Here is a 13738-nt window from a genome sequence, read left to right as displayed (position 1 = left end):
TATTTATTTTATGACAAGCCAGAACATAAACAAGCTGATATAAAAATTGAAGTAATGAGGCAATTTTCAAAATATAAGGAGTAGAAAGTACAGATAAATGCATAAAAATGTAAGGAGTAGAAGTAAAAAGTATGTTAAGACATAATTATAATTACTCGAGTAAAGTATAAATAATCAACATTTCTGTTTAAGTAATGTAATAAAGAATTTGTACTTAGTTACTTGACACCTCTGCAGCTGGGTGAGATGTAACACAATTGATAAAGCAGGTTAATAATCCTCAGAAAGTCATGGTTGTTGGATAGTATTCTCACTCTGATGTTCTTCTTTAACACTTTTTTATGTATAATCATTCACTGAATAAAGATTTTTACAACATAGATGTTTATTGTGTCTCTGTTACTCTGTCATCATGCTGTGTTCCAGCTCAGAGGTTACAGACTGCAAGGAAGAGGGCAGCGTATTTTTAATTTCCTCTTCTCAGTGTTGTATTTCATGGTACTACTTTTAATTAGATTATTTTTACTTTTAATCATTTCATTTGTTAAAATATTAATATTTTTTAATCATTCCTGTTCAGCACTTTGGTCAGTGCCAGCTGTTTATAACATGCTTTATAAATAAAGTTTTGATGGTTTGATGGGCATGACGTCCATCCACCGGTCAACATTCAGACCTAAAGTTTAGCAGCTTTTTCACCTGCATGTTTCTAAAGGGAACCCCTGCATGTATGTGGAGAACATTCACACAGAAAGGGTCAGTCGAGATTAGAACCCAAGACCTTCTTGCTACGAGGCAACAGTCCTAGCAGCTACATCGCCTTGTAGGCCAGAAGGAAGCATCTGTCTGGTTTAGATGTGATAGCAAGTGTCTTTTTGTATTTCCCTATTTTAAGGTTTGCTTAAACTTTGCTTATTAATCTTTAGTCAAATGAGCGTGCATACATGGATAATCATTTCCCATGTTCAAAACAAATGAAAGATTTTTTAATGTTGTTTCATCAAACAGTTTGTGGACCAGATTAAAATCTGTTAAGTGTTTTACTGGGAGCAAAGATGACGTCTGAATTTCTGCTTGACTGTCGTCTCGTCTGTTTGTCATCAGCATCAGCACACCTGCTGGACTGGTTTGTATTCAGAGAAAAAGCAGCAGGTGTTCCAGCATCTCAAACATGAGCTCCTAAATGCTTCCTCAGGTTTCCATTTGTTGTGAATTAAGCGTCCCAGATGAATGGAGTTAAATAAAGACGACTGTTTTAATGAACAGGCATGCCTTAGTTCATTAATAAGTCTCCATCTGCTGTTTGTAGGTTTCCTATAACAGACTGGCATAGAGTCACCATCTGTCTCCTTATCACTTTTTCCAGGACAGGTGTTCACTAACGGACCTTGGACTGTTAAAGATTAGCTATGACTAAAGAACAGAAGAAGGAGCAACTGAAACAATATATTTTTAACCAGAGTATTAGTTTGTTCTCTAAAAATATATAGTTTTTTTTCTTTGTAAAGTTTCTACAATTTTTTTTCCTCATGATTGGATTTTCTATTTGTTTTTAGAAAAGGAAAGAGCCATGAGAACAAAGAAAAAAAATAAATAAAATCAAAGCCAGCTATCAGTTGCCTCCACAAAGACTTCAGTTAATCCCAAGTAGACCCTTCCTAGTTTTAGTCGTCCCAAAAACTAGGAAGAAACTTTGAGGGGATCAGGCTTTTTGGTTTTGGCTCCCAGACTTTGGAACTCATTGCCTTAAAAATATTAAACAGACAAATTACATTTTTACATGAGAAGTAGCTTACATTCGACTCAGTGTAAGCTATTTTTCCTTTTTTATTTTATTCATGTCTGTCTTATTAGTTTTTTTGTTTTATCTTTTATTTTATAATATATTTATGCAACACTTTAGGTGACTTGTGTTTTTTAAATGCGTTTTATAAGTAATTAGCATTTGGATTTGAAGGCTTAATATGTTCTCATAAAGAAATATATTAGCCTGTGACTTCAATTAAAACACAGTGAAAAGCACTTTTATTTCTGAACTTTCAATGTAGTTGCCTAAAGGAGGCCTATTTTGCACAAACTGCTGGCCTCAATTTAATTAAAAACACAAAGCCAGGAAATTAACGAAACAAACAAAACATAAAACAAAACAAAAAAACATTTGATGCAGTTCAAGCAAATGTTTGAACTGCATTAAAATTCAGTCTGTTTTATTTATTACAGATTGAATTGACAGAAAGCATTGGTGCATTTTATGCAGAAATGTGACTCAATGTGGCCTGCAGTTTGTAGCAACGGTGGGGGCTGACTCCACATTATTTGGACAGGAAAGTTAATTTTAGTTATTTTGCAAGGTAACAGCTAAACAATTATGTCAAGAAAGCAACTAACATAATTTATTTATGTGTCCTGTCAAATAGATTTTATACACTATCATCAGAAAGACAGGCATTACTGTATCAAGCTGCGAAGGAGAAGACAAAAATAAAGAAAATATATTCGTAAGCATGCACAGCACTTTGCTGAACAGCTTAGAACTAAGCTAAGGAAGGGTTGGTAGGGCCGTTGCCCCTGGTTCCTGGGGGCCTCTGCTCCATGGCTGTGGGGGCTCCATCCCAAGATCTCCTCTCCTGTCCTCTGGGTCTATAAACAGTGTCGCTGTGGTGGGCTGCCTGGCCTCTGTGGGGCTGCTGGGGTCCTGGGGTCCTCTCTGCTCGCTTGTGATGGCTGGTTTCTCTCTGCACCGTCGCCATGCACAGTTCATGTAAGATCCACAGCACATAGTTTGCATGTTATCACACACATTTATGCACTTGTAATGAAGAAGCTGTGTTGTCCACCGGCATCTGCAGTTTCATTCCCTGTCCTTGCTGCTGTTTATTGCCGTCTGTACTTTTTTTGTATCTCTTTGCATGGGTTCGTTGTTGTTCTTGACCCCATTTCCCCATGGTGGGGGAACGGGGTGAATTGCTGTATTAGTTTATCACCAGCAGGTGGCAGTCGTGATGTTTTTGTAACAGAAATATTTTCTGCACAGCAACGCTCCCTTTGTAATTTGGCTATTAAAGACAACATTTCTGTCTGATACATAAAATGTGCTTTTATGAATGAAGGGTTGGTAGTGCTGTTGCCTTGCAGCAAGAAGGTCCTGGGTTTGAACCCCAGCTTTGACTTGGGGTCTTTCTACATGTTTGCATGTTCTCCCTGTGCATGCTTGGGCTCTCTGAAGTCCATGGGTTGAATGGTTACACTAAATTCCCTTAGATGTGAGTGAATGTGTGAATGGTTGTTTGTCCTGTGTGCCTCTTTGTTGCCCTGTGATGGACTGGCAAACTGTCATATACGTAGACGCGTCGTTGGCCGCAAGTTCGCACGTCAACGTCACCGCCATATTGTGTGTGGCAGAAAAAAGTCAGGTTCTGTTATTGTGAACGTGGATCAGAGAAGATGCCTCATTCCTGTGCTGCATGGAAATGTATTCGGGCTATATATATATATATATATATTTGTGTGTGTATATGTTATGAATATAAGGATTAATTTGTTAAATCTAAACATTGTGGTCTTATTTCACAACACCGTGTCACATGTAAAACTTTAGGAACAGACTTTTTAGGGGAGTGTTAAAGAGGTAAAATTACTAATATGAGAAAAATAAAGACCTAGGACAATAAAGTAAAAAAAAAAAAAAAAACAACAACATAAAAGTGGTAATGTTATGAGAAAAACGTCATATTATGAGAATTAAGAGGGAACATTTCCAGAATGTTCACAGTTTGCAGAATTATTTCACTCCTGGAGTAATAGGACTAGGTTAGATTATTTTAATTATTTTTATTCTTTACGAGAATAAATTCAGGAGAATGAAGCTAGAGGGATACGAAAATAAACTTGTTGTTGTGCCAGTTCAGACGTGACAGAAAGCGGGCATCAATTCGGGATGTAACGGACTGCGTTACCCATGATGCAATGCGGTCAAAATGGCCACCAACTCCCATCACGCAACACGGCAAAATGGCCGCCGATCAAGATAAGGTTGCTATGGTGATGGCTATAAAAGCCGATCACACACGACAATCTCCCTTCTTCCCTGGCTTTTAGCCAACCCGAGAAGACACACACACAGCTGTTTCCGTTGGGGTGATTCCCACGCCACGTGTTCGATTGCTCGCTGGACCGAGATTTTTCGACGCAACGGTTATTCCCTGCTTTTTATAACAGGAGGTCGACTTAAATAAGTACTTTTAAATTCCCTCTGATCAAAAGACTGAGAGACGCCGTATTTCCCAGTGATCGAAGAGGACCCCGCTTTGTCTGGCCAACAAAGCGACCGAACCCGGAGGAAGAAACGAAGGAGTTTTTTTTCTTCCCCGTCCCGCTGCAGCCTGCGGACATCTGCGCTCGTCAAGGCGCGTCCAGAAAGCCACTACTCGGAGCGCTCCGGACCAGCCCCGAGGCACCTCAAAGTAACGGGGTCTCCCCTTTTATTTCTGTTTCACCAACAGGGTGTTTAGAAGTGCCTGGGCAGGCGTAGAACTTTGTAGGTGTTGGTTAATGCTTTCATTCCACGACGAAGTTGGAATTATTTTGCTGAACATTTTCTTTGTATGTGCATACATTTTACAATTGATTTGCTGTGTTGATTTGTGATCCATCAAGAACCCCGCCGTGGGTTACCGCTTTATTTCTTTTCATCTTTTTCCCTGCTTTCCCCCCTCTCTCTTTTCGCGTCTTCTTATCAATTTAATCTTTTTGTCCGAGCTCAAGTCACGGGCTTTGCTTTAAACTCCCAGTTAGCTGCGCCCCTCGAAGCGAGGCATTATCCCATCAGCGTAAGCGTGGTTACGTCATTAGGACCTCCCCTCATACGTCACCGTAGCAGCCATCTTGGGAGGGTGACGTGATCTGGACTGTAGGGAGCTTAGCTGAACTAGCTTTTGGTAAGACATCAAAGCGTCCAGTGAGATTCCCGAAGCTGTTCTGTCTATCAATGCTGATACGTGAAATGCCGGTGTTTCGAGGGCGGTGTTAAACAACTTTGAGTTAAGTTAAGATCTGCTAACCGCTCATTTTAATCCATTGTTTATTTTTGTTTGTTCTTTATTTCCACATATATTTTGCATGTTTTAGTTTAGTAATGAGTAAGAATTCCAAAGTTGTTTGAATCAGAGAATTACTGTAACAGGGAATTGCTTTTGGTTCAATAAAACCAACGACTGCGGAATAGACATTGTTTTGTGTTCAGTCCAATTCACAGTTACATGGTTATTCAGAAATCAGAGCTAACCTCCTTTGGAGTTAACATCTGATATTAATACAGAGACAATATCATTGGATGGTGATAAGGAATAAGGATTTAAACTCTAATTGCAGTTACATTGGGGTTCTCACAGCCTGCTGGATAAACCTGGTCGGTTAACAGTCCGACCTGATCATTTATTCCAGCATAAATCAGTTCATAACAGCAAATTAACTAATGTATTAGCGGTATAAATACTTACAAGCTTATAGCTAACATCACCACCATTTGAACTATATTTGTTATAGCGGAAATTTGAGTTGAATGATTTATTATTTAAATTATAATACCAAATTATAATTAATAATAATAATAAGCATATTCAACCAGCTTATGGCATAACATAAATTGGCTTTTCCCTGGGTGGGCGGAGTCTACTTATTGGCGTTCCTTTAGACTAAATCGAATAACCAGCAACTTATGAATTTAATGAACACAATCCATATTCCAGCATTTTGACTGCTCACCTTGCCAAAAGGGCTATTCAGTCATAATTGATTAAGGAGGTATCATTACTAAATATATACGTGTTTGTGGTGGTTTGAGGTTGTTAACCTGAGGTTTGAATATTGATTTCTGGACTAGAAGTCAGCTAGATTGAAATAGACAGCAGCCAGCGTCTGCTACTTGTCAATCCGAGTCTGTGTCGTGTTCTGCTTTGAAAAGAGAGACCTTGCCTCCATCTGGTGGACGGTGTTTGTAATTGCAGCATAATTGTTTGAAAGAGGGACACGATTCCCCATCGGCTGGACATTGTGTGTAATTACGGCTCAGTCTTCCCAAAGTGAAGGGCACCCTGCCTCCATCTGGTGGTCAGGATAGGTAGTTGCAGTCACGGTTTTAAAGACAGCTTAAATCGCTCAGTGTCCCGGAGGGACCGTTTTGAAAGTCAGTTTCTTTAAACTTGCCTTATGGTTACGCCCTTTTGACACTTTAATTTTATTTTATTAATTTTTCCCCAACTTATTATCATATCTTAATTTTTTTCCCTTTTTGAAATTTTTTTTTTACTTACTTTTATTATTATTTTATTTTGAAAATTTTTCTTTTCTTTCCTCCCTTATCCCCTTCTGCTCACCATAAGTGGTCAAAATTGAGCTGTGATTTTGAAACTAAGGTTGCAATTTAGCGGTTTTCAACTGTCATTCTTTGCCACCTCTGAAGCTCCAAAACACTTTGCTATTTTCCACACATGTGTAGAGCACCTGTTCTGAAATAACTTACATCACAAACAAAGCCACAGCTTTATCACTTAATTACTGTCCGAAAGGTTAGTGGTCCATGTCACTCAAAGTTAATATTCTCAAAGTTAAACAAGCATATTAACCGTTCCTAAAACATAGGAGTTGTAAGTCACAGGGTTGATTTTCCCCTGCGCAGCCTAATTAAACGCACGTAATCGAACCCACTCCCTGCGGTAAAGTGAGTCATAGTGCGTGTTTGCTGTTAACAGTTAAAGTGAAGCCACTTAACAGTTGTTGTTAGCAGTTGTTGTTTAGCGCTGAGCTAAATTAAAGTGTATGCGTTGTTGCTTAGTGCTAAGCTAAAATACAGCGTTGTTATTTGTTGTCTGTCGTTTAGCGCTGAGCTAAACTACAGTGTTGTTACTTGTTGTGTTGTTATCCATAGCTGACACAGAATGGATAGTGAAGATTCCTCAGTGTTTAGGTCTGAAGGAGCTGAAGGTCCAAACCATTCCATTGGAATGGAGGCCCAGGATGTCATTAGCTCACTGCTTAAAATGACACCGGACGAACAAACCCGTCTGAATCAGTTCAACATAAAGGACTGTGAGAGGAGAATTCAGGAATTGGTGGAGGAGGTCCAGAGCAAACCTAAACATAGATTGGTAGCAGATGTTTTGGGTGAATTAACTGCGTTATACCACCGAAGGTTAACGCTAGAGACCGATCTGCGTAACAGAGAGGTTGAGATGCGGATCGCAGCTGAGGAAAGAGTTAGGGAGCTAGAACAGAGAAGTGTTCAGGGCAGCTGTCATCTCACAGAGGAGCGAGAGGAGGATCGCATTAGCTTGCAGACAGAAGGATCTGAGTGTGAGAACTCCAAAGGAAAACATGGAGATCACACCTGGAGGACATTGGATGAACTGGGCCCCCAGACACCTTCTGAGCGAAGGGTAAGCGAAGGTCAGGACAGATATAGCAGTGTGATACGGAAAGAAATGCCTAAACAACTTAGGGTGGCAATCAGGACTGATCCACATGATGTAAATCATGGGAAAACACCTGCGTCCCACCTGACCCCTGACACGGCCCGCTATGATCTTTTCCCCCCACCAGGGCGACGAGAGCACCGTTCCTGGGACACAGGTGAACCCCACTCCTCTGAACTGCGTCCACAGACAAGAGTTCATGACAGGGATGGTCCCCCGGCGTCCCACGAACGGCCGCCTCCGCCAGGTAGGTGGTCAGAACTGGAGCCTCCCTCCTATCGTGGTTACCGCAGGCAAGAGTCGTCAGGAGAGGACTCAGATGGACCAGCTCCGATCCCTGAACAGGGACTGCGGACGCGTCAACTTGAGTCCCTGGCCCGAGACATAGAGCGTTTTGATCCTAGCAATACAGAATCCACCATTGATGACTATCTCAGAGAGGTAGAGCGCTGTCTGCTAGACTTATATAGCCCCTCAGCTCGAGAAAAGTTGAAGCTTATCTGGAAAACCACGTCCAGAAGTGTCCATGTTTTCATAGAAAGCCTCCCTCCAGCTACACGTGACCGTTATTCAGCTCTTTGTCAGGCTTTAAGAGAAGAATATTCTGTGTTTACAGACCCAGCTTCTGCAACTCTTGGAGCTTTTGCAATTCAGCAAAAGAGAACTGAAGCACCAAAAGAGTACTACCGTCGCTTGCGGGCTGCTTACTTTCAGGGACGAAATGCTCCCGGCTTGGAGGAAGGCCACACTTTCAAATCTTTGTTCCTCCATAATCTTCATGAAAGCGTGCGTTATGAGGTTACCATGCATTGTAGAACCAAGAAACTTACCATGCAGGAAATCAGGAAATACGCGCAGGTGGCATGGGAAACACGTGTCCGGCCCAACAAAGGAGCCGATAGTGATAAAAAGGTTCTGCAGATTCAAGCCGAACCAGAAAAGAGTTTAGGTCTGGAGGGACATGAGATGCCTCCCTTCAAACCTAAAACTAGATTTGGTCCTAAGAAGCAACATGGTTTTGAGCCGCAGCAGAAGAAAGCTTCCCAGGATAGGAGAGGTCAACATGGCAGCATGGAAGGTGAGAGGTTTCAAAAATGGCACAGGCCGGATCCAGCCCGAGACGGTAAGCAAACTGACAGGCCAGGAAAGCCGAAAAGCACACATGACAACAAAGGCTGGAACCTGCGCATGGAGGAGTCAATGAGAAAGGAGATGGAGGAGACTTTTCGCAGGTCGCTCGCCGAAACAGTGTGTCAGATCTCGCCGCAGCCGTCCCAGCCATCATCCAATCCTGTCGACCCTCCAGGTAAGCCAGGCCCAAAACCCCCGCCAGCATGACTAGGCGTAGACCAGGCTTCCCCTTCTAACAGAGTTTATTTGATTAAGGGGGGGGACCAACCGAAAATTCACCAACAACCTTCTAAGATCCCATCAGCAGGTGATCAGAAAGCCCCTTTTCTAAGGTTTTTAGGTGAGCTAAACCATCATGAAAATGCACACCGCTTATACTGCTCAACAGTTATCGGAGGATGTGTAACTGCAAATGCTCTTTTAGACACGGGTTCCGAGATCAGTCTAATGTGCTCAGATTTGTTTGATGAGGTGACCAGAGCTATGGTGTCTCTTGGGAAACCGTTCCAGGTGGAGACCTGTAACGTGGGCATCACTAGCTACACTCAGGATCAGTCATGCATCACCAAACGGGCGTGGTTAGACATCACTTTCCGTGACATGACCCTGGTGCACCCCATCTACATATGTACTTTGGACACAGAACCTTTTCTTGTGGGTCAGGATCTGTTGAACAGGTTAGCCCCACTCATTGACTGCTATCATGGTCATCTTTGGGCCCAAGTGGGGACTCCCAAGCCCCTCACTTCTGGAAGTGGACTGGCCGTCCCTATCAACCAGGTGACATGCTCCGAGGAGCCCAAAGAACTTTTAGCACCATTTCTGCCTTCAACAGAGCCGATTTCCAAATCCTCTGACACACCACCGCTTCTCAGCGATCAGAGAACTTCTCTCTGCAGCCACACACCTTTCCTCTGCTCACTTAAACACTCTGGAGTTGAACCCTATAACCCCAGAGTGGCTGAAGGTGTGCACCTGGAAAGCACATTCATGCCAGACGTGCTGCTGGCTCTTTGGTCAGAGAAATCTGCGATCAGCAGAGATCTGTACAACTCTCTGTGCCGTGAAAAGCCCCATCTGGCTGAAACAAAACACAGCCACTACTTGCTCTCAGCAGACTGGCCTCGCCGGCTTCTGAAAGCAACGGGGGTGTGCATACTTTATGCACAGATTGGCACAAGACAGCTCTCTCATCCTTTCAGCATTGTGGAGAATTTACATCCTCCAGTATTTGTTGGTGCTGATCTTCTGGTACGGCTGGGTGCACAGCTGGACACTTGTAACCAGGTCCTGTGGGCCCAAGCTCACGTGACCCCAAGTTCCTTCCTGGGCACCCCTGAAGCCATGCGATCAGGGCAAACCATCCCACAGGTTTGCCAGGTGGCTAGCGAGACAAACATGCTAATACCACCACAGACTGCAGGTGTACCTATTAGATTAGCCATCCTGAAAGGACAACAAATGCAGAGCACGCAGGTTTTCTTTCAACCCCTTTCTTATTTCCAGGAATCCAACCTGGTCATCCGGGGCACACCCCTGCTTGAGCTGAACAACCGCTTAGCTTACCTTTTAGTGGAGAATCCAACCCACATGCCGATCCAAGTGGTGGCGAAGAAACCTCTTGGGGTGCTCATCGAAAGCTCTTTCCACGACTTTGAGCTGAGCATTCCCGTCATCGGAGACCTGCCCTTATCCTTGACCGGCAGACAGGACTCTCCAGACACCGTGTTTACTTTTCCTTCCAGCATGATCCAAATCAGGCGACATGAAGCTCGGCCTGCTGGATCCATTTGTGGTGCTACGCTTGAAGCTGAAGGAAACCTGTTGGTGTATGCGACAGCAACCAACCCAACAGAACCAGCACCAAATCAACCAGAGAATTGGGACTCACCCACTGAGCCCTGCCCTGGCTTCGAAACAGAAATCATGCAACAGCTGGAAAAAGCTGATGCACTGACCACTGAAACAGAGGAAACAGCACTTAAGGAGCTGTTTTATGAGTTTCAGCCCATTCAGCCCAAAGATTCAAACGAACTTGGGATCACATTGACACACGTCCATGACTCACCAGTAGGAGGACACAGAAGCTGCAAAGCTAATCTGAAAACTCCCCAACAGGTGACGTCCCGGCCTTCAACGGCCCAGGACACCCAGGAGTATGTACAAGGCTGCTTAACCTGTAGCCAGTTACAACCCACACGACCACTAAACCGAGCCCTGCTTCAGCAAAGGGGGGTTATATTTCCGTGGTCACATTTGCCTTATTAGCCAATAGAAATGACTAGCTATAGCTTAGTCCTGCCCAGGCTAGGTCACTGACCCAGGCACAATGAATGCTTTGTTTTTCCTCCTCTTGGATCATGAACTGAACTGCATGAATCCCAATGGACTACTAGAAAGACTATTAGGTTGTTCCACTCATGCACAACGGATTTTCGTCACGCCAGAATGGACTTGGTTGTAGCTTTAAAGACTGTGACCAGCATCCCACTCTTCAAAGCTAAAGGGGGGTATGTTGTGCCAGTTCAGACGTGACAGAAAGCGGGCATCAATTCGGGACGTAACGGACTGCGTTACCCATGATGCAATGCGGTCAAAATGGCCACCAACTCCCATCACGCAACACGGCAAAATGGCCGCCGATCAAGATAAGGTTGCTATGGTGATGGCTATAAAAGCCGATCACACACGACAATCTCCCTTCTTCCCTGGCTTTTAGCCAACCCGAGAAGACACACACACAGCTGTTTCCGTTGGGGTGATTCCCACGCCACGTGTTCGATTGCTCGCTGGACCGAGATTTTTCGACGCAACGGTTATTCCCTGCTTTTTATAACAGGAGGTCGACTTAAATAAGTACTTTTAAATTCCCTCTGATCAAAAGACTGAGAGACGCCGTATTTCCCAGTGATCGAAGAGGACCCCGCTTTGTCTGGCCAACAAAGCGACCGAACCCGGAGGAAGAAACGAAGGAGTTTTTTTTCTTCCCCGTCCCGCTGCAGCCTGCGGACATCTGCGCTCGTCAAGGCGCGTCCAGAAAGCCACTACTCGGAGCGCTCCGGACCAGCCCCGAGGCACCTCAAAGTAACGGGGTCTCCCCTTTTATTTCTGTTTCACCAACAGGGTGTTTAGAAGTGCCTGGGCAGGCGTAGAACTTTGTAGGTGTTGGTTAATGCTTTCATTCCACGACGAAGTTGGAATTATTTTGCTGAACATTTTCTTTGTATGTGCATGCATTTTACAATTGATTTGCTGTGTTGATTTGTGATCCATCAAGAACCCCGCCGTGGGTTACCGCTTTATTTCTTTTCATCTTTTTCCCTGCTTTCCCCCCTCTCTCTTTTCGCGTCTTCTTATCAATTTAATCTTTTTGTCCGAGCTCAAGTCGCGGGCTTTGCTTTAAACTCCCAGTTAGCTGCGCCCCTCGAAGCGAGGCATTATCCCATCAGCGTAAGCGTGGTTACGTCATTAGGACCTCCCCTCATACGTCATCGTAGCAGCCATCTTGGGAGGGTGACGTGATCTGGACTGTAGGGAGCTTAGCTGAACTAGCTTTTGGTAAGACATCAAAGCGTCCAGTGAGATTCCCGAAGCTGTTCTGTCTATCAATGCTGATACGTGAAATGCCGGTGTTTCGAGGGCGGTGTTAAACAACTTTGAGTTAAGTTAAGATCTGCTAACCGCTCATTTTAATCCATTGTTTATTTTTGTTTGTTCTTTATTTCCACATATATTTTGCATGTTTTAGTTTAGTAATGAGTAAGAATTCCAAAGTTGTTTGAATCAGAGAATTACTGTAACAGGGAATTGCTTTTGGTTCAATAAAACCAACGACTGCGGAATAGACATTGTTTTGTGTTCAGTCCAATTCACAGTTACATGGTTATTCAGAAATCAGAGCTAACCTCCTTTGGAGCTAACATCTGATATTAATACAGAGACAATATCATTGGATGGTGATAAGGAATAAGGATTTAAACTCTAATTGCAGTTACATTGGGGTTCTCACAGCCTGCTGGATAAACCTGGTCGGTTAACAGTCCGACCTGATCATTTATTCCAGCATAAATGAGTTCATAACAGCAAATTAACTAATGTATTAGCGGTATAAATACTTACAAGCTTATAGCTAACATCACCACCATTTGAACTATATTTGTTATAGCGGAAATTTGAGTTGAATGATTTATTATTTAAATTATAATACCAAATTATAATTAATAATAATAATAAGCATATTCAACCAGCTTATGGCATAACATTGTAATATTGCAAAAATAAAAATATTACGAATACAAGTATGTTCTGAGATTAAAGTCCCTCTGATTCTGTTTAAGTGACTGAGTAACTGCAGATTTGCCACATTTAAGATGGCGGACGCTCTGACGCATCGCAGCATAGGCAGAACCCGCCCAACTACACGTCTACTCTGTCTATGGGTGGACCCCTCTTTCTCAATGACCGCTGGAGATAGGCACCTCCCATGATGGATAAAAGGGTATAGAAAATGGATGGAGTTTGAACCAACTCACTTTATCGTTAAAATATACTATATTCCTTCTGAGAGAGACGTTGCAGCTAATGTGTCGCTGACTCTCTATAAACTATTAACTAGAATTAACCCTGTTTTATTAGTGAAGCTATTCATGAGAAAATTACCTAAAATGTTTTTGCTGATAGTCTTACCTTATTATTTAATCAGGATCCAGAGTAGGTGAATTCAGTGCCATTAAGAACCACATATAATTTATGTTCGTGATTGTAAAAAAAATAATATTATAACTTGTCCTTTTACGTATTAGGCCAGGAAACAAGTAAAGTATTTGTTGGATCTAAATTACAAGGAAGTTGATGTCTTTAAGGTTTAAACAATCATTAAAATCTAATCTCCGTTGTTTGACACAGGCAGACCTTTTTCTAATCCTTTGTAGATTTAAACGGGACAGAAGTGTTTGTACACGACTGGCGGCCGGTGTGTCTCTATGTTTCTTTGTGATGGACTGGAGCCCTGTGCAGCAGGATCTGCCTCTCCTCCCATGGCTGATGGAGACACACACTAGCCCTTCCCTCACCCTGCAACCACACACACACACACACACACACACACACACACACACACACACACACAAGGCGGAAAA

This window comes from Fundulus heteroclitus, chromosome 14 (assembly GCF_011125445.2).
Source record: "Fundulus heteroclitus isolate FHET01 chromosome 14, MU-UCD_Fhet_4.1, whole genome shotgun sequence".
Lineage (NCBI taxonomy): Eukaryota > Metazoa > Chordata > Actinopteri > Cyprinodontiformes > Fundulidae > Fundulus > Fundulus heteroclitus.
Note: the sequence above shows the minus strand (reverse complement) of the source record.